Source organism: Miscanthus floridulus, chromosome 4 (assembly GCF_019320115.1).
Source record: "Miscanthus floridulus cultivar M001 chromosome 4, ASM1932011v1, whole genome shotgun sequence".
Classification (NCBI taxonomy): Eukaryota; Viridiplantae; Streptophyta; class Magnoliopsida; order Poales; family Poaceae; genus Miscanthus; species Miscanthus floridulus.
In genome coordinates, this window is record NC_089583.1 from 99,973,713 (window position 1) to 99,999,346 (window position 25,634).

The 25,634-nt window shown below is 48.1% G+C and overlaps 2 pseudogenes; both read left to right on the forward strand.

The window, feature by feature from the left end:
- Positions 1-1,199: 1,199 nt before the first annotated feature.
- LOC136552309 (uncharacterized) lies at positions 1,200-9,077 on the forward strand (annotated as a pseudogene).
- A 3,689-nt stretch (positions 9,078-12,766) lies between these two features.
- Positions 12,767-21,532, forward strand: LOC136548912 (ALA-interacting subunit 5-like; annotated as a pseudogene).
- Positions 21,533-25,634: the final 4,102 nt, after the last annotated feature.

Consider the following 25,634-nt stretch of genomic DNA (forward strand, 5'->3'; position numbering starts at 1 on the left):
GCGACGACGATGGCTAATGTGGGCACTGTAGCAGCATTGCTTCACCAATCAAGATGTGGGCATGCCACCGTTGCAAGTCCCTCCTCGCATTAGCGGATCTGATGGGGTATGGACCTGACCTTTCTGCCACTCCTCTACACAACACAAGGGCAACGCCGACGAAGGGGAGGATGGCCAACGCTAGCAAGAGGGAACCACCACCGCCTTTGACCGACATGTGGGACTCAGCGCCTTTTGTAAACCTTGCTTCTTCCCGGCTCTATAAGTCGAAACAGGAGACCCCTCACACGGTTACGCACCCGCTCTCTAGGCACTCTCTGGGGGAGCCCTCCACGAGTCCCTCTTGGCCCCTCTTTAATCTCAGGAACCCTTATATTCGGTCGAGGGATGAACGGAGTGAGAGATAGAGTGAAGGGCGAATGTTTGGGGAAGATTTTTTTTTCCTTTAATGCATACTAGGTATATAGATGCAGTAGTAAAGTTGGGCCTTGTTTAGATCCCATCAAAATTCCAAGTTTTTTCATTCTCTCTCCATCACATCAATTTTTGGACGTATGCATGGAGCATTAAATGTAGGTAAAAAAATAACTAATTACACAGTTTGATTGTAAATCACGAGACGAATCTTTTGAGCCTAGTTAGTCCATAATCGGACAAAGTTTGTCAAATACAAACGAAACATGCTACAGTGTCCAAATTGCAAAAATTTGCAATCTAAACAAGGCCTTGGACAGGTCTAGTTACCGATTCTGTGCCACCAATCACACCATTCCTCTGGGGTCACAGTCAGTGACGGCAAAATTGACACGTTCTTTATTAACTGAACTCGTATCTCACTGGTCGCTCTAAATTAAACCTGCCATATTTGGCCATGCCGCCACTGGACAGTCATTTGCTATACTTGCCGAATGCCGAGCTAACAATCAGCTGCCTCTGCCTAGTACGATGGATGCACACACGTACGTGACATATAACGTCACATGCGACGCTAGATGGTGGAGAATAGTGGCGGATAAGCATGACACGGCAGACAGCAGCGGACCGAACCAACACTATATATGTTAGTATTCATGCAACCAGCAGCCTCGCCGCCGGTTCATCTCCGTGCTAGTTCTTGGCACCTTCGTATCCTCTGAGCTGAGGCCCGCGTGCGCAACCTCGCCTAGTTCTGTGGCTGACACTGCCAACAACTCGGGGCCATGGAGAAAGCTGCCTCCTTCCTCTCCTCTCTCGTTGCCGGCGGCGGCGGTGGAGGGTCGCCGGAGCCGGCGGCGACGGTGCAGTCCGTCACCATATACCCCATCAAGTCCTGCAGGGGCATCTCCGTGCCACAGGCCACCATCACCGCCACTGGTAATATATTGCCTCTCTGGCCTAACATAAATAATTGCCAGTAATCCTGATCCCGGCATGGTATATATGCATGGTGACACTGATCCTGGCATGGCGCGCAGGGTTCAGGTGGGATCGGCAGTGGATGGTGGTGAACGCCAAAGGGCGAGCGGTGACGCAGCGGGTGGAGCCCAGCCTCGCGCTCGTCGAGGTCGACATGCCGCCGGAGGCCTTCGCCGAGGACTGGCAGCCACACCCGGACTCCAACTCCCACACGATGGGTACTACTAACATTCTGTTTGTCCAATTCAAACTACAGAAGAAATTTATTCGTTCCATGGATAGATAGATGATCCGAGCCACTCACTTCGGTGGTCTGCAGTTGTCACAGCCGCGGTGCCGAGGGCAAGCACCGCGGTAAGGTTTCTTTGAGAAGAAGAAGGTCGACCCCAACATCTGTCGGCGTTATAGGAAGACGGGCCACTGGAGAAGGGAGTGCCCAAATCGCAAGCAGGAGAAGAAGGCTGAAGCTCATCTGGCGCAGACTGACGATGATGATGAGGTCACTGTTCTGATAGCAATGTTTTGTGCACTGCACAGTGTTCGCCTAAACGGGTTAAACGGCCGCTAAATGGTAAACGGTGGTAAACTGTTTTGTTTAGGGGGTAAATAAAAATTAAACGGTTAACCATTTAAATGGTAAAAAAACGGAAAAAACGGTCTAAATGGCCTAAACGGAACAGAGATAAACAGTATTAAACGGGCTAAACAGTTGTTTAAACGGTTGTTTAGACGAACACGAGGTAAATCTAATTCAGTTTTGTATTGATAAATTTGTATACTTAAGTTTATTATATTTATAAATATGTACACTTGATATATTACATGCATAAATATCTATATTTAGTTCTTTTCACATGCATAAATATATATACATACCAAAATAATTGATTTTTACTTAGATAAATATATATAAATGCTAGAATATTTGATTTTTACATGCACATATATAATTATATGTATTTTTTAAAGTACAAAACTGTTTAGACCGTTTAACTTCGTTTAAACATGTGTAAATATCCTAAACGATAAACAAAGGGCGACCATGTAAAGACCGTTTACCGTTTAGGAAAGCATTGGCACTGCACGACGTTGAGGCCGAGGAGAAGGAAGAGGTGACGGCGGTGGCCGAGCACGGCAAGGCTCTGAAGGCTGTCCACCTCGACGAACCACGTGTCTAAGTCCAACTCGGGACGTGTGGGCGACGAGCAGAACAGCGGTGGTATCTGGACTCCGACGCCAGCAATCACATGACGGGCTCCAAGAAAGCCTTCTCCGAACTCGACGACGACGTGACCGGCACGGTGAAGTTCGATGACGGCTCACGGGTGGCGATCCAAGGGCACAACACCATCATCTTCAGATGCCAGAACGGCGAGCACCGTGCGCTAACAGATGTATATTACATCCCGTAGCTGCGTTTATGCATCATCAGCATTGGCCAGCTGGATGAGCGCATTAGCGAGGTACTGATCAAGGATGGAGTCCTCAAGATCAGGGACCGGGAGCAGTGCCTTCTTGCCAAGGTGAAGAGGTCCTAGAACCGGCTGTACCTGCTCGACTTGAAGGTGGAGCTGCCGGTGTGCCTGGCAGCACGACACACCGAGGAGTCGTGGCTGTGGCATGTCCGGTTCGACCATCTCAGCTTCGACGCTGAAAGGTCCTAATATGGCTAGAGGGGGTGAATAGCCTATTTAAAAATCTACAAACCAACTAGAGTAATTTGATTAGTATAACAAATAGCGAAATACAAACTTGCTCTAGCTCTACAAGGATTGCAAGCCACCTATCCAATAATTCTAGTTGTTATGATCACTAGGCACATAATTTATAAGGTCACTACTCACTAAGAGCTCTCACAATTGTTACACTAAAGAGCTCTACTAGATGAACTTAATTCACAAAGCAAGCTCTCAATTCTAGCTACACTAAAGAGCTGGTTATAGCTAGTTTACGGAAATATAAATGAGTAAGTGAGGTGATTATACCGTCACATAGAGGAGTGAGCTAATCACAAGATGAATACTTTATCAATCACCGAAAGAATATCAAAGGGCAAGAGACAACCAATTTTCTTCTGAGGTTCACGTGCTTGCCAACACGCTACGTCCCCATTGTGTCGACCAACACTTGGTGGTTCGACGGCTAAGAGGTGTTGCACGAACCTCATCCACACAATTAGACACTGCAAGAACCTACCCACAAGTGAGGTAACTCAATAACACAAGCAATCTACTAGAGTTATATTTTGGCACTCCGCTAGGGAAGATACAAATCCCCTCACAATCGTCGGAGATGGTCACGAACAATCACTAACTCGTGCTAATCCTCCTCCGCTGCTCTAAGCCGTCTAGGTGGTGGCAACCACCAAGAGAAACAAGTGAATCCCGTAGAGAAACATAAATACCAAGTGCATCTAGATGCAATCACTCAAGCAATGCACTTGGATTTTCTCCCAATCTCACAATGACGATGGATCAATGATGGAGATGAGTGGAAGGGCTTTTGCTAAGCTCATAAGGTTGCTATATCAATGCAAATGGCCAAGAGGGTGAGCTTGAGCTGGCCATGGGGCTTAAATAGAAGCCCCCACGAAATAGAGTCGTTGTACCCCTTCACTGGGCACAACACGGGGTGACCGAACGCTCTAGTCAAAACGATCGGACGCTGGACCTCAACATCTGGTCACACGATGCGTGCCACATGTCTCATCTCTTCAAATGTTGATCGCCCGATCTCAACGATCAAGTGATGACCGGACGCAGCAGCTCAAAGTGACCGGACGCTGAACCCCAACGTCCGGTCGTTTCCAGTAAGCATCCAAAGTCGACTTTTCACGACCGGACGCGTTCGGTCATGCTCGACCGGACACACCCAGCGTCCGGTCACACGGCAACTCCCCTGTGCGCTGCCACGTCAGCAGGACCGAACGCAACCTTCCAGCGTCCGGTCACTAAGTGACCCAGCATCCGGTCAAAGACCGATGCCAGCGTCTTCATGCTTCACCTGACCGGATGCGCCGGTCCAACCGAGACCAGCGTCTGGTCACTTACGGTGACCTTCGTCTTTTCTGTCTAGGGCGACGGTGGCACCATCGGACTGTCCGTACTCTACGGGCAGACATTCCGCCGGTGAAGTTCCTAACCCTTGCTCCAATGTACCAACCACCAAGTGTGTCACCTTATGCACATGTGTTAGCATATTTTCATAAACATTTTCAAGGGTGTTAGCACTCCACTAGATCCTAAATGCATATGCAATGAGTTAGAGCATCTAGTAGCACTTTGATAACCGCATTTCGATAAGAGTTTCACCCCTCTTAATAGTACGGCTATCGATCCTAAATGTGATCACACTCGCTAAGTGTCTCGATCACTTAAAATAAAATGGCTCCTACTATTTATACCTTTGCCTTGAGCCTTTTGTTTTTCTCTTTCTTCTTTTTCAAGTTCAAGCATTTGATCATCACCATATCATCACCATCATCATGATCTTCATCATTGCTTCATTACTTGGAGTAGTGCTACCTATCTCATAATCACTTTGATATACTAGGTTAGCACTTAGGGTTTTATCAATTAACTAAAACCAAACTAGAGCTTTTAGACATGCTTGGTTGGCTGGAGAAGATGGTCCGAGGACTGCCCCACATTAAGCATAGAGACGACCTGTGTGACAGCTGCATGACCGAGAAGCAGAGGAGGCTGCCATTCTCAAAGGCGGCCAAGTATCGCATGGTGGACGCTCTCAAGCTCACCCACGGTGATATCTATAGGCCAATCACGTCAGCCATAAACGGTGGTCGGAAGTACTTCCTCTTGCTCGTGGATGATTACAGTCGCTATATGTGGCTGCAACTCCTGACGAGCAAGGACAAAGCGGCAGCGGTGATCAAGAAGTTTAAGGCACGCGTGGAGACGGAGTGCGGCAAGAAGCTGTGCGTGCTAAGGACCGATCACGGCGGTGAATTTATTTCGGTGGAGTTCGCTATGTACTACGCGGATCAGGGTGTGGTGTGACACCACATGGCGTCGTACTCGCCACAACAGAATGGCATGATGGAGCGGCAGAACCAGACGGTGGTCGGCATAGCTCGGTCCATGATGAAGGCCGAAAACATGCCAGCAAGGTTCTGGGGTGAGGCGGTGACCATGGTGGTGTTCATCCTCAACCGCGAGCCCACCAAGGCCCTAAAGGGCAAGACGTCGTTCAAAACTTGGTATGAGCATCGACTTTGAGGGAGTCTTTGTGCCGGTAGCACGCATAGAGTCTGTTCGACTGCTTCTGGCTTTAGCAACAGCAAAGGACTGGCGTGTCCATCACCTGGACGTAAAATTAGCTTTCCTCAATGGCGAGTTGGCGGAGACGGTCTTCGTCAGACAACCTCTAGATTTCGCCGTTAAGGGAGCGGAGCACAGGGTGCTCCAACTGCGCAAGACACTCTACGGGCTGCGGCAGGCCCTGCGAGCGTGGAACGTCATGCTTGATGCCACACTGGGCGAGCTAGGGTTCACGAGGTGCGCAACCGAGCACGCGCTCTACACGCGGCGACGGGGGAAGGAGGAGCTCATCGTTGGCGTGTATGTGGACGACTTGATCGTTACCGGCGCGTGTGCGGAGAACATCGATAGTTTCAAGCGCGAGATGGCGGCTTGTTTTCGAATGAACGATCTCGGCGCGCTCTCCTACTACCTCAACATCGAGGTGAGACAGGAGAAGGAGACGCTCATGCTCGGTCAGAGCGCGTACGCTTCGAAGCTGTTGGAGCGGAGCGGCATGGCTGAGTGCAAGTCATGCGTGACTCCGATGGAGGAGCGGCTGAAGCTGACGAAAGTCAGTACCGCGGCGAAGGTAGATGCAACACTCTACCGGAGCATCGTTGACGGTCTGCACTACCTAGTCCACATGAGGCCGAACATTGCGTTCGTTGTGGGCTACGTTAGCCGCTTCATGGAGGATCCCCAAGAGGATCATTGGGCTACAGTGAAGCGGCTGTTGCGCTACGTCAAGGGGATGATGGATCATGGGATTGTCCTCCCCAAGACGGGCGGGAGTAGGCTGTAGCTCACTGTATTCAGCGATGTAGACATGGCGGGAGACATCGACGGATGGCGAAGCACCTCTGGCGTGCTCGTCTTTCTCGGGTCGGCTCCTATCTCATGGTTGTCACTGAAACAGAAGGGCCATGTTTGCTTCTCTTATAATCCGTACTTTTTAGCTTGTTTTTTTAGCCGAAACAGTATTTTTCTCTCACAACCAATCAGTCGGAACAGTGTTTTGACTTGTTTTTTCAGCGAAGCGAACGGGGCCAAGGTGGTGGCATTGTCCACGTGCGAGGCGGAGTACGTGGCGACGGCCACAACGGCATGCTAAGTTGTGTGGCTGCGTCGGCTGCTGGGTGAGCTAACCGGTGTGGAAGCTCATCCATCAACACTGATGATGGACAACCAGTTCGTCATTGCCCTCGCGAAGAATCCGGTTTTCTATGATCGGAGCAAGCACATCGACGTCAAGTTTCACTTTCTCAGGGACTGTGTCGATAGAGGGCAGATCATCATCGAGTTCGTCGAAACTGGTTGTCAACTCACGGACGTCCTCACCAAGCCGCTTGGACGTCTTCGGCTCACGGAGCTAAAGAAGATGATCGGCACGGAGGGGATTCAAGGGTTAAGCAGCAGGATTAGGGAAAGAATTGTTAAGTAATCTGCTACTCTCCTTATGTGAACGCACGGTAGGGACAGACGGCGCCGAAAAGAGCTCCCTGCTGTTACACTATAGCAGCTACAGGGACAGGCGTAGAATGGCTCACCTGCCGCACTGTAGCCACAGTAGGGGCAGACGCCAAAGTCATATCTAGTCACTGTAACAGCATGACAGCCTGATATGTCTGTGTACTAGGATTAGATAGATATAGTTGTATATATAGTTTGTCACTATAACTCAGCGAAGAGAGCAAGTTCAGTTTGCTATCTCTTCAACAGAACTTTGGTCAACGCTGGTGCTTGTGCTGTGTATGCTCTGTTCTCTTTTTCTTCTTCTATCTCTAGTCATCCTGTGTGGTCGACAATGATACTGTATGGACGACAGCCCTGGTGAGTAGTCGCCTGACCTTTGTCAGAGCACCCGGAATGGACCCGCTGAAGATCACACTTGCTGCTCAAGCCCAACACACCACGATCGATGACGTGACTGTATGGGAGTGGTCTGGCTCTGCATATGACGAAGGATATGGATAAGGTTAGATATGGAGCAGCCGAATGGTTTTCCGCCTACTTCGGGAAGCCGAGCCGGCTAGTGCGTTTCAAAGAAGGTTCAGTCAAAACCTGCTGCCTTCTCTTCTTCCAGGCCTCTGCGTTTCTGTCCAAGTCCAACAAAACAATTTGCCACTTACGGGATGATGTTTGTCTTGCCGTATTTTTTGTTACAGCGTCCGAAACTAGACCGACCAACCCGGAGTATGCTCAAGGTTACAAAGTCATGTTCACTAATGCCTTCCCCATCCTGATGGCCTCCCAGGTATTGTTCAGATCTTTCGATGGTTTCCCGACAAATGATCTCTCTGCAAATGTTGTTAAACATCACAAATATTTCAGTTGGCAGTGCACGTTTCATGCTTTGACCTTTGATTGCTGCAGGCCTCACTGGATGCGCTAAACGAGATTCTCAAAGAGCCTGTACCAATGAACCGCTTCAGACCAAAGTGAACATCAGAAAACGCGTGCTGCTACTTTGTACTTTCTGAATGAATTCCTTTCTTGGGCTAGCTAGCAAGGTTGCTTAATGGATTTCCCACCTATCCTTCACAAATTATAATGGTTGTGCTTGCTTCTAATGAAGCTTGAATCTTTCGACTGTATCTCAGTTGATGGATGCCATCCATACTCAGAGGACCTGTGGAAAACAGTGAAGATCAACAAGCTAACATTCATAGGTGTCAGGTTATGCGACCGTTGCAAGGTAGAAATACTGATATTGTGGTTATTTACTTTCCTTGTCCGCTGATCGATGTTATAAAGTGTGCACCCTTTACTTTGAAAGCAACAACGTATGAGATCCCATCTCTCAGCTCCTGCACTGGCTGTTTCAGATTCCTAACATTGATCAAGAAAAGGCAATCCCTGGTACTGAACCAAATGAAACTCTGCGCACATTTGGGTCTGGTGAAGTGCTGCGTCCAAGCCATAAAAATAAACGGCAGGTAACTTTAGCTTATTTTTTCAGTCGGAACAGTGTTTTTCTCTCACAACAAATCAGTCGGAACATGGCTTGTTTTTTTAGCGAAGCAAACGGTGTCTTTCTTCTCAGCGGCTTTCATACTTCAAGTTGTTCCGTACTACTAGTAAGTAGTAAGGTTCATAACAGCCAAACTCGCGGAAGACTCACCCAGTCACCATATCACTTTATCGATTTTTGTAGGTGTACTTTGGGCAAAATCTTGTCTGCAAAGAGTCCCTGTCAGCTGAAGGCAACGGAAGGGCATCAAGGTTGGCGATCCGGTTTATGTTGTACAGTCATTCTCGTCTCATGATGAAGCTCCAGCCTGAGTCATGGCTATGTAATAGCTAGGATTAGGAGTATATGTAACAACCGGTTTCCTATTTCCTGTCATAGATTCATAATGTGTGTGGAACGGACTACCAACTAGATGGATTATTGGTGTTAGTAACAGCTATGTACTGCGTATTCCAAACAGAGACCATAATAACGCGCATGAGTGCTGTTGCCTGTCCAACATTCAGACATGTTGGCTGCTCAGAGAAATTCAGATATTCTAGGTTGTTAGGTTGCCTTGCGGATGCACACGGCCAGCTCCATCATTTTTAGGTTGCCACTATGCATTAGCGGGATGCTCTAGGTTTGTCATACGGGATATCATGCTCTGGCTTGTCGTCGGTTTCTCTCTAATAAATTGTGTAGTCATTAGATTTTCAGGACCAGTTTTACTTATAAACCGTTTCAACTATTTTCTTCTTGAGTGAAACAGAAAGAGCTCTCTCTACCCTCTTCAAAGTTCAAACATGTTTCTTTAACAAAATATTTACATAGAACACCCAAATATTTTTTTTTTGCAAAGCAGTCCCCTTTATGCAGATTGATCCTTACCTTACCAGGCCAGTTTCCCAAGGCTCAGAAGGACAGGACGACAGGTTGTCTCTCTATCCCTTTATATATATAGTCCATCACGCGCACCCTTGCGCGCGTCAGCTATCCAACCAAAGATGCAGCGCATGATTGAACACTCATCTAATCTTTAGCAACTGACATGACAAATACTCAAAGTCGTAGCATGAGGATGGTATGTACATATATATGATCATTAAGATAATACAAAATTATATGATCATTCTATCTCTATTTTTTATATAAGTGGGGAAAAGGTATGAACTGCTTGGTTGTTTGCTTACTCTAACAAACAGGTGGTGGGCATCATAGTGTAGGGCTAGCAAGCATCACCGACTATTACCAAGTACACTTAACCTAGCAAATTAGTATCAACATTCATATGCCCCATTCGATAATGAGAAACTGATCATTCCTTTACAATTTTAAGTCACAATTAACGTTTAAAAAATACATCACATCAACCACAATTTGACCCAAAAATATATGAATATTTCTACTTTTAGTCAATCAAGATAAACTATATCCCTGAAACCAAGGCCTACCTTAATAATCGGATCAGCGGAATCATCCGAGACTTGTATTACAATACGGTCTGGTGGCCATGTGAGGGTACACGCCGCAGCAATGGATAGCTTGTACACCTGTACAAAGAAATGGTCATTGCAATGATGCGGTGTCAAATTTTATAATATTGCAAGACACAAAAGAACATTGTTCAGACATCTTAGAAAAACTATGGCCTTTTAGCGTTGTTAGTCAATTGCCCAGCAATGTAAAGGAAGGACTAAACTTGCTTACTACTTGCATTAGGCACAGCGTCTGCATAGCAAGAAATGTACTTGGTCTGAAATAGCCAAATAGTTGAAGCAGCAAACCTCAGAACGAAGCAACCTATATAGCAGCAGAGGCAACATCGTGCAAGACTAAATCGGTATGTGGGTAGCATGTTTAAAAAAAAATGTTAGCATTACAATAAAAGCCCCCAAAACACATTAGAATCAATCTCCACAAAGTCAGTACATAGGTACTTTGTAGGGATAGATCATCTATAAGCAGTACTGGTATTAGAAATCTAGTGACACCATCAAGAAATTAGGAAAAGACAGGCTATGTGAGACTAAACCTATATCAGCAGTGCACATTCTATATTTGGAAAGGAAAAATGGATCCTGTAAATCGATCAAACTGACTAATAGTAGAAATAGATTGTGTGAATCAGAGTACACAATAAAACCTTGAGGTAAAAAACAATTAGATTGCAAAGATAAGTTTATTCTTACCAAGAGTGGTTGTTCAACCTTTTTTCATGGCATGCAACCATCCATCCACCACACTGATCTCCAATATTGTTCGCATCTGCTCTGCAACAGGTATTGTTTTTACAAATTTAGCCAATAAAAGGAGCAGCTCCTTCTGATCCTTGCAAATAATTAGACAAAGCTTTTGTACCCAAGGCAATTGCAGATAACGATATGTCCTGTTCCCCTAAATAACATGATGAAGCAAACCAAAATTTATAGCTGGTATAGAAAACACGACCTTTAGTCGCTGCCGCTGAACTTGACATCATGGCATCCCCTCAGTGCGGGCTCGTGCCTCTACACTTTGGTGATGCCCTTCAACAATCCAGTGCCTTGGCAATGCAGGATGCTCATAATTTATTTGAACAGGCTATTCACCTGGTGAATGTTTTGTTCACAGTAACAGGAAAAACAACAAAAGAAGTATGAATAGGCCATTTTCCTTGTTATTTTTCATGTCTTTAAAACTATAGAATCAGATTTTCATGGTTTCAAATAATTTACCTGAAGATATTCCAGATATGTAGTATGTCACCTGCACATGATCTACAACATCGAAGTATTTTACTCTTCTACTAAACCTTGAATTTACAAAAGGAAAACATGTTAGAACAACATAGCAAAATATGGAACAAAATAGAGATGAAATTCAAATCTCTGAGTGAAGGCACTTAGATAGGTAGATAACAATATGGAAACACCACTAAAAGGTAAAACTCCCAAAGTCACAGAACGATGAAGTCTCAGCAGTAACAATATGCATAGTTCATCACCGGTAACAACAGGAATCCATGTGCCGCTAAACGAAGCTAAGAAAGAAAGCAAACTAAACACTTGCCTCTAATCCCTCATCCATGTCCGGTAACAAATCCGAATAAATCAATCCTTAAATCTAGGGAACTAAACCCTGTAGCTAAAGCACAAATAGAGTAGGGGAAGTGCCCATAGGCATCCATACCTGGTGGCTGGGCTTCTGTGGAGCAGGAGAGAGGCGAGGAGGGGGTGACCCGCCTCCGTCGCCACGGAAGCACGGGTGGAGGGGTGAGGCACCACCGATCTGTCGCCAAGTTGAGCCATCGGCGCCACTGCCGAAGAGGAAGAGGCGATGCGTAGCCGGGGTCGTCGAGCACAGGCACCTAGGGTTTCATGGAGCAGAGGAGCAGACGCAGAGCTGTGGAAGGAGGCCGCGTTGGGGGGCACCCGGGCCGGCGACCAACGGCGGGGCACCCACGCGCCGCGTTTTGGCCGGGGACGGCCGCCGCCGGGGCCGACACGCGGAGGTCCAGCGCAACCCGAGGCCGGCGTGGCGCCGCCCGCGCCTCACGCGGTGAAGCGATGGCGCCGAGGCCTGCTGCCACACGGCGCCCCGTCGGGAGAGAGAGGGAGAGAGAGAGGGAGAGGGAGAGAGGAAGGAAGGGAAGCCGGGGGCGGAGGCAGTGGAGGCGGCGTTCCGCGACTGGGAGGAGAGGCGTCGAGCTTGGGAGAGGAAGAGGAGGCGAGATATTTTGAGAAGAATCCAGAAGGAGAAGCAGAAGCTGCTGTTTATATTTGGTCGACCGGATTCGGAGCCGATGCAGTAGAAGCTGGCAAAATCAACGCAAAGCGACGAGGATCTGTATGAAGCTGATTCGAACGAAAGCCGCTACAAGAAATCTGGGCCACACGACGGACGATCGGACGGCCAAGAGAATTCGGGGTGACGTGGCCACCCTGAGAGGCGGCTAAACCAACCAGCTTTGATATATAGAAATTCCTTGCTTCATCTCTGCTCGGCTGCTCCTAAACCTGCTTGATGCTTTCCCTCCTTTTGAACTCTCCTGTCCTGTGAAGCTTTTCTGAAACTAATACATAACCATTTGTTTAGGTCTAACGTTTTTGGGGGTGGGTTCAGTTCTTCAAGTCTGCAGGACTGGTTCATCGAGACACAGCTTTCTTCACCAACGATAGCTATGCTGCCGATGAATGTTGATGCGGCCATATCAAGCTCTTCACAGCAGGCTGCTCTAGCAGCCACCACGGATAAGCGCAACAAGCCTCGGTGTAACTTCTCCTCAAACAAAGAAGCAAAATTTTGTATTTCTTTCTCCAGCTTGTATTTTTCTGATCAGCAGCAACTGCAGTTAATAGATTCTAGTAGCATTGTATATGAATGGTCTCTTTTATAGCTTTTGCAATTTTTCTGTTTGCAAAGGCTTGCAGAATTTGGGAGAACATCTTAGCTCAATGCTGTTAGGCTCACCAACTTTTTTAATGGACTGGAATGTTCGCTCCCATTCTCTGCATAACAGACTGTAGAAGCATACCTTGTTCTGTTATAGATTATCAATAATATTAAATATATGACTTGATTTGCTGCAGATTAAATTTAAAAAAAATATCTTTCCTTTTTCCCAAATTAGAGGAGTGTGATTCAGAAAGCTAGCATAAAGTAATCTATTCAATGGGATACTTTGGTGTTGCCTTAACTTTGTGGTATACATTTTGAAAAGTACTTACTGCTATCTTTTCTGTTGATGTTAAGACCATCCATTTACTCAGCAGCAGCTTCCAGCATGCCATTATTCGTATACTTAAACCTCCGACTGTGAGTTCAATTCCTTATTCGTATAGATTTCATTACTTTTTTGTTCTATACAGCACAGATATGGTTTAGTAATTCAGTATGTGATGACGACCATCTGTAACTTGTGTTTGCTGGTGATCAGGCGATTGCTGCAATTGCGTTGGTGGGCATAATTTTTATTCCGATAGGTCTTGCCTGCATGGCAGCCTCAAACAAGGTATGTTTGCGCTGTGATGTTACATGAACCTGTAGAAGAGATCCAGTTCCAGAAATCGAAGTTTGGAGTGACTTCATTTCTGATTTGAAATATACAGGTTGTTGAAGTGGTGGATCAATATGAAACCGCATGCATACCGGAGAAGATGCGTGGCAACAAAGTTGCTTATATCCAGAATCCTTCGACAGAAAAGTCCTGCCCAAGGTTGCTCAAGGTAGTAAAACAGGTGGTGACGAATGTCTTCTGCTTTCAGTTAGCGGTGAAAATTTCCATAAGATTTGGCTATATATGATCTTCTCGTTGCAGGTTCATGCGCATATGAAGGCGCCAATTTACGTATATTATAAACTCGACAAATTCTACCAGAACCATAGGAGGTAAATAAAGTCACTTCTGCTGACGAACTTCCATATATGCCTATATGGAAGCTAAACTACGGCTGTTCAGGTATGCAAGGAGCAGCAGCATTAGCCAGCTGGGGTCCCCGAAGATGGCGAAGGACAAAAACCTGCGGCCCTGAAGCCACCGCGAAGGGAGGAGGTCCATCGTCCCCTGCGGGCTCGTGGCATGGAGCCTGTTCAACGACACCTACGGCTTCGCCCGTCGCAACGAGACGCTGGCGGTGAACAGGCAGGGCATCGCGTGGAGGAGTGAAGAGGCCACCTGTTCGGCGACCGTGTGTACCCAAGAAACTTCCAGACCGGCGCTCTGGTTGGCGGCGGGAAGCTTGATCCGAACAAATCTGAAAGTTTTTTTTTTTAAAAAAAATCCTGGAAAGAAGGTTTTCTTTATAAAAAAAAAGAAGAACCTACCTCAACTGATATGTCCTTGCGTCTCCCCGGGTTAAGACCATGGCGCATTCAACACCCTCAACCACCCAGGTCATATCAGCGCGTCACCACCTCAGTGTGGAGCTGCTGCGGCGCTTGCGTGGTAAATGCTTCCGCTGCCTCTCCCCTGGCCACGCCGCGGCGAGCTGCAGAGACCCAGTGCGCTGTTTCTCGTGCGGCCGCTGGGGACATAAAAGCAATGTGTGCTTTGCAAGATCTTCACCCGCCAGGCAGCAACCCACACCGCCCAAAGCTGCTCCTCCTCCCCTCGACGACACAAACTTCCCTCCTCTGCAAGTGAGCGGCATGGCCAGGCCCGGGGACCCCTCTGTCCGTCCCCTGGACACCTGTGCAGTGGCTCTCTCCGTAGACTCTATGGACTAGGAGCTCGACCACCTGTCCATGCATGGCATGGTGGCCTGGCTAGGGGGGGGGGACCGCTCGGTGGTTGAGCCGGAGCTCATCAAGCGGGCCATCTGCCACCAGTTTTCAGTTCGTCCGGAAGATGTCTCCGTCGTCAGGCATGCGCCCGAGGACTTCTTCGTCGACTTCAAGCACCGGCACCACCGCGACGAAGCGGTGTCGCGAGGGACCTTCCCCTATCGCAACCTCGACATCCACACAAGGCCATGGCAGCTGGTGACACACGGAGACATCTGCGACCTCCACGCCTGGAACGAGAGCATTGCCAAGAGGGCAGTCGCCAGAGCCTGCGACATCGACTACGTTGAGAAGACCTCGCTGGACCGTGCCGACACCAGGGCACTCTGTGTCTGGGCCTGGACGCACAACCCGTCCGACATCCCAAAGGTAACCTGGCTGACTTTGTCATGCAGAAAGGCAGAGGCCCACTGTTCACAGGATGCCCGCGGCCGCCGGGGACTCACCTTCAGGGTGCTGGTGCACCTTGACATGGTGGAGGACCCTCCGGGCAGAGACGGCCGGGCTGCTGCTCCCCGGGTCTACACGTGGGACTACGGGATCGTGGATGGAGAAAGGATGCCGCGCGACCGCCACGACCCTCCACCGGCTGACACCCAAGGCGGCCACCGCGACGACGACAGCGACCATCGTGGGCGACGTGAACGCCACGGGGACAGGTGGTACTCGTGGCTCACCCGCAGCCTGTCGCGGGCGCCCAAGGACCGCGAGCGGGAACGCTCGTCGTCCAGGCACGGTGGCCGACGATACCACAGTCCAGAACATGGGGGCCGCCGACGCCCACTGCACAACGACGCGGATGGCCGCGGAGATCACCAGACGACCATAGGCGGCGACGCGGCGTGCAAGGGTGCACGGCAACCGACCCAAGGTGACGCTACAGATACTGACACGGGGGCTCGGCAACACCTCGTCATCCACCCGACTGATGTCCACCGCAGAACCAGGGGCCGAAGCAGGGAAAGGGCGCCCCACCGAAGGCCGCACAGGCGCGCGCACTCGGAGCCAAGGAACACGACGTCGCGCTCAAAATCACCGTCGCCGCGCCTGCGCTGCAAGTCACCGGACTTCAATGGAGGCAACGGCAACAACCACCACCCGTCGCCAAGTCCTCCCAAGGTGCGTGCAGAACACAGTCAATGCGACGATTCGCCCTTCATCCCTTCGCTCTCTGCCCCTCCAACCTGCGAACCGAACGACCCTCCAGTTGCCGCTGCACAGGGCACATACGAACCAATGAACGACTCCTCTTCGGTACACCTGACCGGAAACGTATCTCCTCCTTGTCTGAATGAACTACAGGTTCCCCCCATCAACGACCATGACGTCGTGACAGAGCAGCGTGCGTGCCTCGTGGCTGACCGACGCTTCCGCATGGGCCAGGTCTATGCCAGGCGGCCAGACCCTCTCCGCACGCTCCGCGCCCACACACAGCAGGCCAGAAACGCCCTGGGGGTGCGTTTCCGCCCTGGCGTCATCTACTCTAGGCGCCGTGTCCGCGGGATGCCCAGCAACTGCTCCAGCCGCACACGCATGGCAAATGAACTTCACCAGCTGCGGTCGGAACAGAACGCCAGCGCCGAGGAGGTAAACAATGTTGACCAAACGACGACTGCCAATGATGCACTGGTATCTGATTTCCTACAGGGGATTTCACAGTCCCTGCCTCCACCCATCTTGCAGGTCCCGCCGCGTCAGCAAAGCACACCACATCGACGCAAGAGGCCCCTGCTACCGGCGCGAAGAAGCGTCCGCATAGCCGCCATGAATTGGCCAAGGGGTGACACCCAAGCGAAGGCCAGGTTAGTGCTGATGAAAAGACTGGGCATCCTCGACATGGGAGGACTCAGCCATGACGACGTGTTGCTGCGCTACTTCAGCTTGTACAAGGGACCACTTAATGACGACGCCATGAAGGCAATGACGGCTTTGTGTGGCCTCGACGCCGAGGTGGCGCTGCCGCACGCCTAGATGACCGCTATCGCAAATGGGTTGTCCGATGTAATAATGGTAGTAATTGTTTACCACTGCGGAAGCTCTTCGAGCTCCACACCTTTTGTGTGCTGCTTGGGTTCGGCGACAGCCAGAGGCCTACAGTCGCCAGCCCACCCCACTGCAACAAACCGTCAGCTGGTACTTAGATGTAGCAAGAATTCAGCGAGCAGGAAGCGAGTGCTTTGTATCGTCGTGCCGACAGCCAGCGGCTTTCAGTCGTATCGGCCACTACGAGTTGATGCTTTCGTAATCTTTGTGTGCTTATGCCTCTGTGTGCTTAACTCGATGCATGTTGCCTATACTGAACCAACAGATGGCTTCCGACTTGTCTCCTTCCGAAGAATTATTTTAGATAGGGTACCACTAGTTGACATATGGCACAGATGAATTGCCAGGTACTTAATTGGAACGTCAGGGGGCTAAATGATGGTGCCCGATAGGACTCGGTCAGTGAGCTCGTGAGAACCACCGGCGCCACCATTGTATGTTTACAAGAAACAAAGATGCAAGCTATAGAACGTAATGTGGTTCGCCGAACAGTCGGAGCGAAATTTGATAACTCCTATAGTGTGCTCCCGGCGGAACAAACACGTGGAGGCATCCTCCTGGTGGTCAACGAAGACTTCTTCGACCTCTCCGACATTGCACTTACCGCGAACACTATAACCGCGCAAATCAACATGAGGGCAGATGGAAAAAGGTGGCAAATCACGGTGGTATATGGGCCGCAAGGGGAGGAGGCCAAACTTCAGTTCCTCCAAGAACTAAAAAACATTCCGCCGCCGGAGAATGATAGATGGCTCATCCTCGGAGATTTCAACCTCATCTACCAGGCGGAAGATAAGAACAACGCCAATCTCAACCGACGTCTCATGGGGGCATTTAGAGCGACGATCGATCATTTGGGACTCAAAGAAATCAAGCTAAATGGCCGACGATTTACCTGGAGCAATCAACAGCAAAACCCCATGCTCACTAGAATCGACAGACTACTATGTACCCCCCAGTGGGAGCTGTCCTTCCCATCGTGTTTCTTGCACTCCCTTCCCTCGCTCATGTCGGACCATACACCGCTGCTACTCCAGGGACAACTTGACCACAATCACAGCACTTCCTTTCGCTTTGAAAATTACTGGACTAAGATGGATGGCTTCCAAGAGCTTGTTCACGAAATTTGGAATAGACCGGTCACCACCGCTCTCCCGATCAAACGCTTGCATATCAAAATGGCGCGTGTGGCAAAAGGTATCAAGCGTTGGAAGAAAGAGAAGATAGGGGATACAAGGATGCAGCTCGCCATAGTGAAAGAAGTGCTACTACAATTAGAAGCAGCCCAAGAGCATAGGTTGCTCACTGCCATAGAACTTCACCTATGTCGCCGCCTCAAAGCCCGTAGCACTAGACTCGCGGCCATCGAAAAATCAAGAATCAGACAGAGATCGAGACTAACATACATTCGCTGTGGGGATGCTAACACAAAGTTCTTCCACACTCGAGCAAACGCATGCCGGAGAAAGAATTGCATACATTGTCTACACACGGATGGGGGTCGCGGTGGCTCATCAAGAGAAAGAAAAGGTCATTCGTGAGTATTTTAAAAATCACATTGGCGCCGCGACACAGAGAGTTTCCACACTAAATTGGCAATCCCTAGGATACAACCAACACGATCTCTCCGATCTAGAGTTGCCTTTCTCCCAGGAAGAGATAAAAGACAATATATATTCCATGCCTTCCGACAAAGCACTAGGACCGGATGGTTTCATGGGGGCCTTCTTCAAAGCGTGCTGGGAAATCATTAAGGATGATATAATGGCGGCATTGAACAGCCTATTCAACTTGAACGCCCAGGGCTTCGAATGGCTAAATTCGGCTTGCATCATCCTCCTACCCAAAAAGGCAGATGCAACAAGAGTTACTGATTTCAGACCCATCAGCCTCGTCCACAGCATTGCGAAGATCTTCTCTAAGGTGTTAGCAAACAGACTTGCCCCCCGACTCAACCAACTTGTCTCCAATTGCCAGAGCGCATTCATAAAAAAGAGAAGCATCCATGATAACTTCCTATACGTCCAGGGCGCAGTTCAAAGGTTGTACAAGCAAAAGATACCGGCTTTATTCATGAAACTAGACATCCACAAGGCTTTTGATACGGTTCATTGGGGGTACCTGCTCGAGATTCTGCAAGCACTAGGCTTCGGACAACGATGGCGCGAATGGATCTCTATCCTCCTGCGCACATCCACTTCCACACCCTTGATTAATGGGCGACAGGGGACCCCTTTTAGCCATGCCAGAGGCGTCCGTCAAGGAGACCCACTCTCACCCATGTTATTCATCCTTACTATGGACCCACTTCAACGGCTGCTTGACCGAGCAACCGAACATGGGATACTCACCCCCCTACCAATCGTGGCGGCAAAATGGAGAACCTCCATGTATGCGGATGATGCCGCCATTTTCATTAGCCCCACAAAAGACGATGTTCAAGCCGTCAAGGCCATCCTGAATGCTTTTGGATCATTCTCGGGACTACATATCAATCTACAAAAGAGCTCGGTGCACCCAATTAGCTGCGCAGACATTGATCTAGACCAAGCCCTCTCACCCTTCAACGGTCATAGAGGGACCTTCCCTTGCAAGTACTTGGGCCTGCAACTCCACATCAGAGCACTGCAAAAGATACACGTACAACCTCTCATAGACCGTATCGGGCAGAGGTTACCCAAATGGAAAGGAAGATGGCTTAACAGAGCGGGACGTCTCACTCTAGTAACATCTGTCCTCTCCTCCATGCCAACCTACCACCTCACGGTGTTTCCTCTAGCTGCATGGGCTAAGAAAAAGATTGACAAAATCAGGAGATCATTCCTCTGGAAGGGAGAGGAGAACGCAAATGGCGGGCACTGCCTTGTTAACTGGCCAACTGTTACCAGGCCAAAAGATCTGGGTGGTTTAGGCATCATCGACCTTGATAGATTTGGGAGAGCCCTCCGGTTATGATGGCTTTGGCAGGAATGGATGGACGACTCCAAGCCTTGGAACGGCTCTGAGCTTCCATGCTCTGATGATGATCGTCTCCTCTTCAACTCCTCAATCATTATAACCTTGGGGGATGGTGCAAAGACTAGTTTTTGGCACCAAAATTGGCTCGATGGACATGCGCCGAGGTACTTAGCACCAAACTTGTTTTGCCTAATTTCAAGGAAAAACCGAACGGTGAAACAAGAGCTCTGGAACAACAATTGGATACGCAAGCTACAGAGGATAATCACCTCCGCTGTCCACATTGACGAGTTTGTGTCCCTTTGGATACGAATACAAGATGTGCACTTGCAGCAGGGCGTCCAGGACACCATCACCTGCGGTGGACCGGTGATGGGAAATACTCCACCCGCTCGGCCTACAGAATACAGTTCAGAGGCTCGCTCGCCTCATTCAGTACAGAGATGATCTGGAATGCGCATGTGGAGAACAAATGCAAGATTTTTGCCTGGATCTTAGTGCAAGATAAAATTCTAACGGCACAAAACCTACAGAGGAGAGGGTGGCCACACCATCAACAATGCGTGCTCTGCAATGGCCCTTTAGAGACTGGCCTCCACCTATGCCTATGTTGCCCCTTCGCTAAGGGGGTCTGGAACCATATCCTATCGTGGGAGAACTTCACTCAGATCCAGCAGCAACCCCAGGTGCAACCCACCGATATCAGATCATGGTGGGAAGAGGTGATGACGAAAGTGCCAAGATCAGAACGGAGGAGGCTGAACGGGGTACTAATCTACACCTTCTGGAACATTTGGAAAGAAAGAAATAGGAGAATCTTCGACAACAAGATACAGACAGTGCCGCAGGTGGCCTCAAAGATAAAGGATGATATAGAGCAAAGGAAGAGAGCAATCGATTATGTGTAGCCGGGTGTTTTACATGCTTGAGAGGGGGGTTCCTTTCCTATCCTCGACTAACTTAGTTTGTACATAAACTCTCTTTTCCCCTCTTAATTGAAAGGCAGAGCTCCTGCCATTGCGTTCAAAAAAAATTATGTCCTTAGGCACAGCCATACCTAGCATAGAAATCACATGTGAAAGGAGTGGACAATTAGCTAGAGTGCTCTAGCGAAACTGATTGCAAAAGAGGGTAATATCCAAAACGTACTTAGCAACCGTCGGACAAGTGGTGGGTAATATTGAGGTGAACGAAAAAAAGGCACCAGACGCTTTGTGAGATTTCGGTTGCTTATTACCTTGGGCAATGCAAATTTGCAACAGCTGAGTGAGCAGAAGGATCTGATGGTGTGGATGCGAACGGCGGCGCTGCCGGCGTTCCGGAATCTGTACGGGAGGGTCGAGGTGGACCTCTACGCCGGCGATGAGGTAGCAGTGATGGTGCAGAACAACTACAACACGTACAGCTTCGGCGGGAAGAAGGCGCTGGTGCTGTCCACCACCGGCGAGCTGGGCTGCAGGAGCAGCTTCCTCGGCCGCGCGTACCAGTACCTGGCCGGTGGCATAGTCTGCCTCGCCTGGCGCTGCTTCTCACGCTGTTCTTTCTCCTCCCGGTGCGAGCGCCCGCGTCGTACAAAGTCAGGCGTCGCTGCAAGTGCAAGGCCACCAACCTTGTTCTCACATCAACCTGTTTCTCCATCAGAGTTTCAGATTCTTCCGTCTGACTAGGTTGCAGACTTGCAGTGTTCCTGTTGGTTTTGCTCGCAGCAAACCTGGCTTTCCGTTTCTTTTTTTCATTCAAAACAGTATTTTTCTTTCATAAATTCTTTCAGAATTCCTCTAAATCATTCAAATTCCTCTAGAACCATACCATCCGAATGAGGTGGAATCTCCTTCGCCCAGGGCTGCAACTGCAAGATCCAAGTGATTTCGGCTGATTTCGAATGATTCAATAGTATTCTGTGAAAGAGAATAAGCTAAAACAAGCTATCCAATCCAATCGTGTATATATATATATATATATATATATATATATATATATATATATATATATGTATGTGCTACATTGAGATACAGATATATAGATGTTCGTGTCAATTTCTAGTGGTTGCACACATGTACATGTATGATGTATCAACAACCACTCGCGGGTCATCCTTTTGCTGTGCCAGTTAAGCTGTAACCTGCTGTCAGTTACAGTTGTTTGGCTTCAAATCAAATAGTGCTTGCTAGTGTAAATTTCAAATAAATGTGCTCTTGCGCGTGTTCTGTTGGATATATTTATATTTTTATAAAAAAAAGACTTTTGTTGGATATTATGGAAGTCACAACCGGTGATGTCGTGGCGCACGATTTCTCTCGAAAAAATCAACTTCCTCTTATATTTTTTTTAATACGATAATGCTCACACATAGGTGTCCGTCCGTCTAGACGCTGCACGACATACTTCGCCTCGCTGCTTCCACCCGTGTTGTTCGCTCCCACCTGCAACGCGTGCCTAGTTCGTGACAGTTGTTCCCGCCCATCGCGCCCTCATCCCGCGCGCTGTCTTTGCTCACCCCATCTCTCGCTTTCTATCTCGCATCGGGCTCAACGTCACTGGGATGCCTCGCCACCGCCGCCCCTACTGAAGTGCTGATGGCCGCTGGGCGCACGTGTCGGGGCACTTTGGGCCGTCCCTTGTCAAGCCTAAGGCACCCACGAACGCGGCCAAATGTTGCTGGTGGTCGCGCGCCACTACTCGTCGATGGCTCCCACCCCAACGGCTAGAACCGACCGGCCCAGGCCTCCCTTCCTCTACGTTGTAAATGCATGTTTTAAGTGTTTCAAACGTTTTAGAGGTATGTTATAATTGTTTTCTATGGATATTGCAAAAGTAGATTACAAATGTTTACACATGTTGCCTACGTTGCAAGTGTTTTAGAGGCATGTTGCAAGCGTTTGTTCAAAACATTTTATCTGTTGAGACGTACTTATGCTGCAAGCGTTCTGATCTGAATGTTGTATATGTTTCACACATATGGTGCAACAATATGTTCTAAATGTTTCAGTCTTACGTTGTAGTAAGTGTTCTCGTGTTACAAGTTGCAAGTGTTTGATCTGGATGTTGTATATGTTTCACACATATGTTGCATGTATATGTTCCAAATATTTCATCTCCTTCAGGCGTATGTTGCATTAAAATGTTTTCATGCGCAAGTGCTTCATATTCCATAGATACGTTTAGAGAGTCATGGGGTCATAGCCCGGGCGCTAGGGGATGGGGCGCGGCGAGTCGAGGGGCCTGCAGAAGGGGCGCTGGGGCGCACGGCACCTTCGGGGCTTGTTGGTATTTCTTAACGTCTACAGAAGTTAATCCGCAAGCGCACAGAATTACCGTTGTAGCCTTCACCCGAAAGTATTCAGGGTATAACAAAGGTATTTCTTCTAGATAATTCGTCCAAGGACAACACAAGGGTAAAATTAGAAAGGGTTGAGATGGATTCCTATGACTTTTGGGTCTAAGATAGGTAAACTCTACTTTTACTTGCTTACTTCGGGCACCGGGTAGCACCTGGTCTGCCAAGTGAGTCCGACCTATAGCTCTACATCGTACCCGGATGTGGGGGATTATAAGGGACGGACAGGGCTATCACCACCTGCCGCCTATCCCTCAACCGTGAAGTATGAGGCAAACAAAGGTAGTCTCTAGCCTAGACACCATGTTTATGCTATCAACTACTACTCTAGCGTCAGCATAGGGTTATCTGTCTTTATCGGGCCCTCTATTAGAGTATCCACCACTAGGACAGACGATGAACCCGCAAACAAGTAGGAGTAAAGCTTAACTAATCAAAAGACTGAATGCCATAGAAAACATGAACACTCACTTAGCAGGAGAACCCGTTGAGGCACATGCGTTTATCGAGGTACAAGCTCGGGGAGACACCGACAAGCCCGACGCTTCCTCGTACTCTCCCTCACATCTCTTCCTATCCAAGTCTACTAGCTATCAAGGGCCTAAGTCCATGGAGTGAAGCTCTTATTCTCAAATGTGGTGTTGCTCTTGCTCCTCGTGTGTTGTATTGAGAGAGAGGGTACCCCTCTATTTATACAAGGCTCTAAGGCGGTGCTCTGGCTATTCTCAGCGTGAAACCCTGGGCTGCACCGCTCAACATGGCAGCATGCCACCTCCTATCGAAGGAGGGGCTGAGCAGCGCTGGCAAGGGGTTGGGCGCCCCTAAGGGTTGGGCACCCCTTGACCATGGCCTCTCGTCACCGTCTTTGCATGGCAGGCCATGGGCTAGACCTGGATTGCTTCCCCGTGGTATTTTGTCCTAGTTGAATTGATTTGATAGGCGTCTCCTTTTTTCCTTTGCTCAAATCAGCGTCGGGAAGCGCCTTTCGGTGAATTATTCCATGTATTTGTGTTTGTGACTTGCAAAATAATGTTCTCCAAAATACATATGGAACTTGATTAATAGTAAATGCATATGTGTTTAAGTTTACTAATTTCTCCTCTTTTTGTGTCTTAATTGGCAGTCGGATTTGATCGGTAAAGACCGCCAACAAGCTCCCCCACACTTACCCCTTTGCTCATCCTCGAGCAAAGCTTAGAGATAAAGGTAATCATGAGCATAACATCCTAAGATATATGGCTTACATGAAAGTTATTCCAACACATTCTTTATACAAGTGGGATTTGTGGCATTAGCTAACATGTTTTCTTGGGTTGTTGAAAAGCAGAACAGTTCTCAAAACAAAGTCATCTTCCCAATTTCACATCTTAGTACTTGGAGTTTTTGGAGGTTTTTCTCAAGACAAAGCATAGTTCACTTTATACTCCTCAAATGGCACTCTCCAATCACTCAATGGTGTATCAATCCTTACCAAGGCATAGTGTTTTGCCTTCTTTTGTTTCTCCTACTTCTAAAAAGGTTTATGAGGAACTTTTAGGTATGGGTAAACAATATAGCATACTTTATTGCATATGTTGTAAAGTGAAATCAAGGATCCAAGGAGAGAAGTGCCATACTCTTAGATCAAGATGTGCATATGTTTGGAAAAAGATAAAGTAAAACTATACTCCTTTTGTAGATATGGTCTCTCTCTATAACTTGTTATTTTAAAACATGGCTATCTTTACTTTCTTTTTTTACATACATGAGCCTTCATGTGCTCATTATTTTTTTTCTTTTGTACTTGGACCTTCATGTGTCCATTTTTTTATTTACTTGGACCTTCATGTGTCCATATATTTTTTTGAGCTTTTTCCATAGCCCATGTCTTTGCTAAACCACATATTCACGGAGAGATCATTATCTTTTTAGAACATGGAGTATTTTTCTAACAAATATATTTTTATCTACCCCTAGTGTAGGAGCAGAATTTTTAGTGGATCTAGATAGAAGCATGTTTTTACGTACCTCCAGTGTAGGAGTAGCTTGTATATGTGGGTGTACGTGATCTTGATCTTGTGAGCATGATAAATCTCTCAACAAGGGTCAACAAGACTTGACCAAACTCAACACAATAACAAGCAGCATATGTGGATGGCTTGAAACTTGCAAGATGTTATATTTGGCTTTGGTAGAAATTGCTCACCAATTGAGGAGTATGTGATACTATGGTTTTATAACATTTTTATCAAAACAAATTCTTCAAGTACTTTGAATAGAAATGGTAAGATTTCTGAGTCAAAACTATATCACAGTTCACAACAACTTAGTCAACATGATTGTTCTATTAGAATATTTCCCACAATCATAAGTGTACGTATATAGAACAAACTTTATGCAAGCTTCTATCTTAAACATGTTATGAACACGTCACTTTTCAAAATTTTAA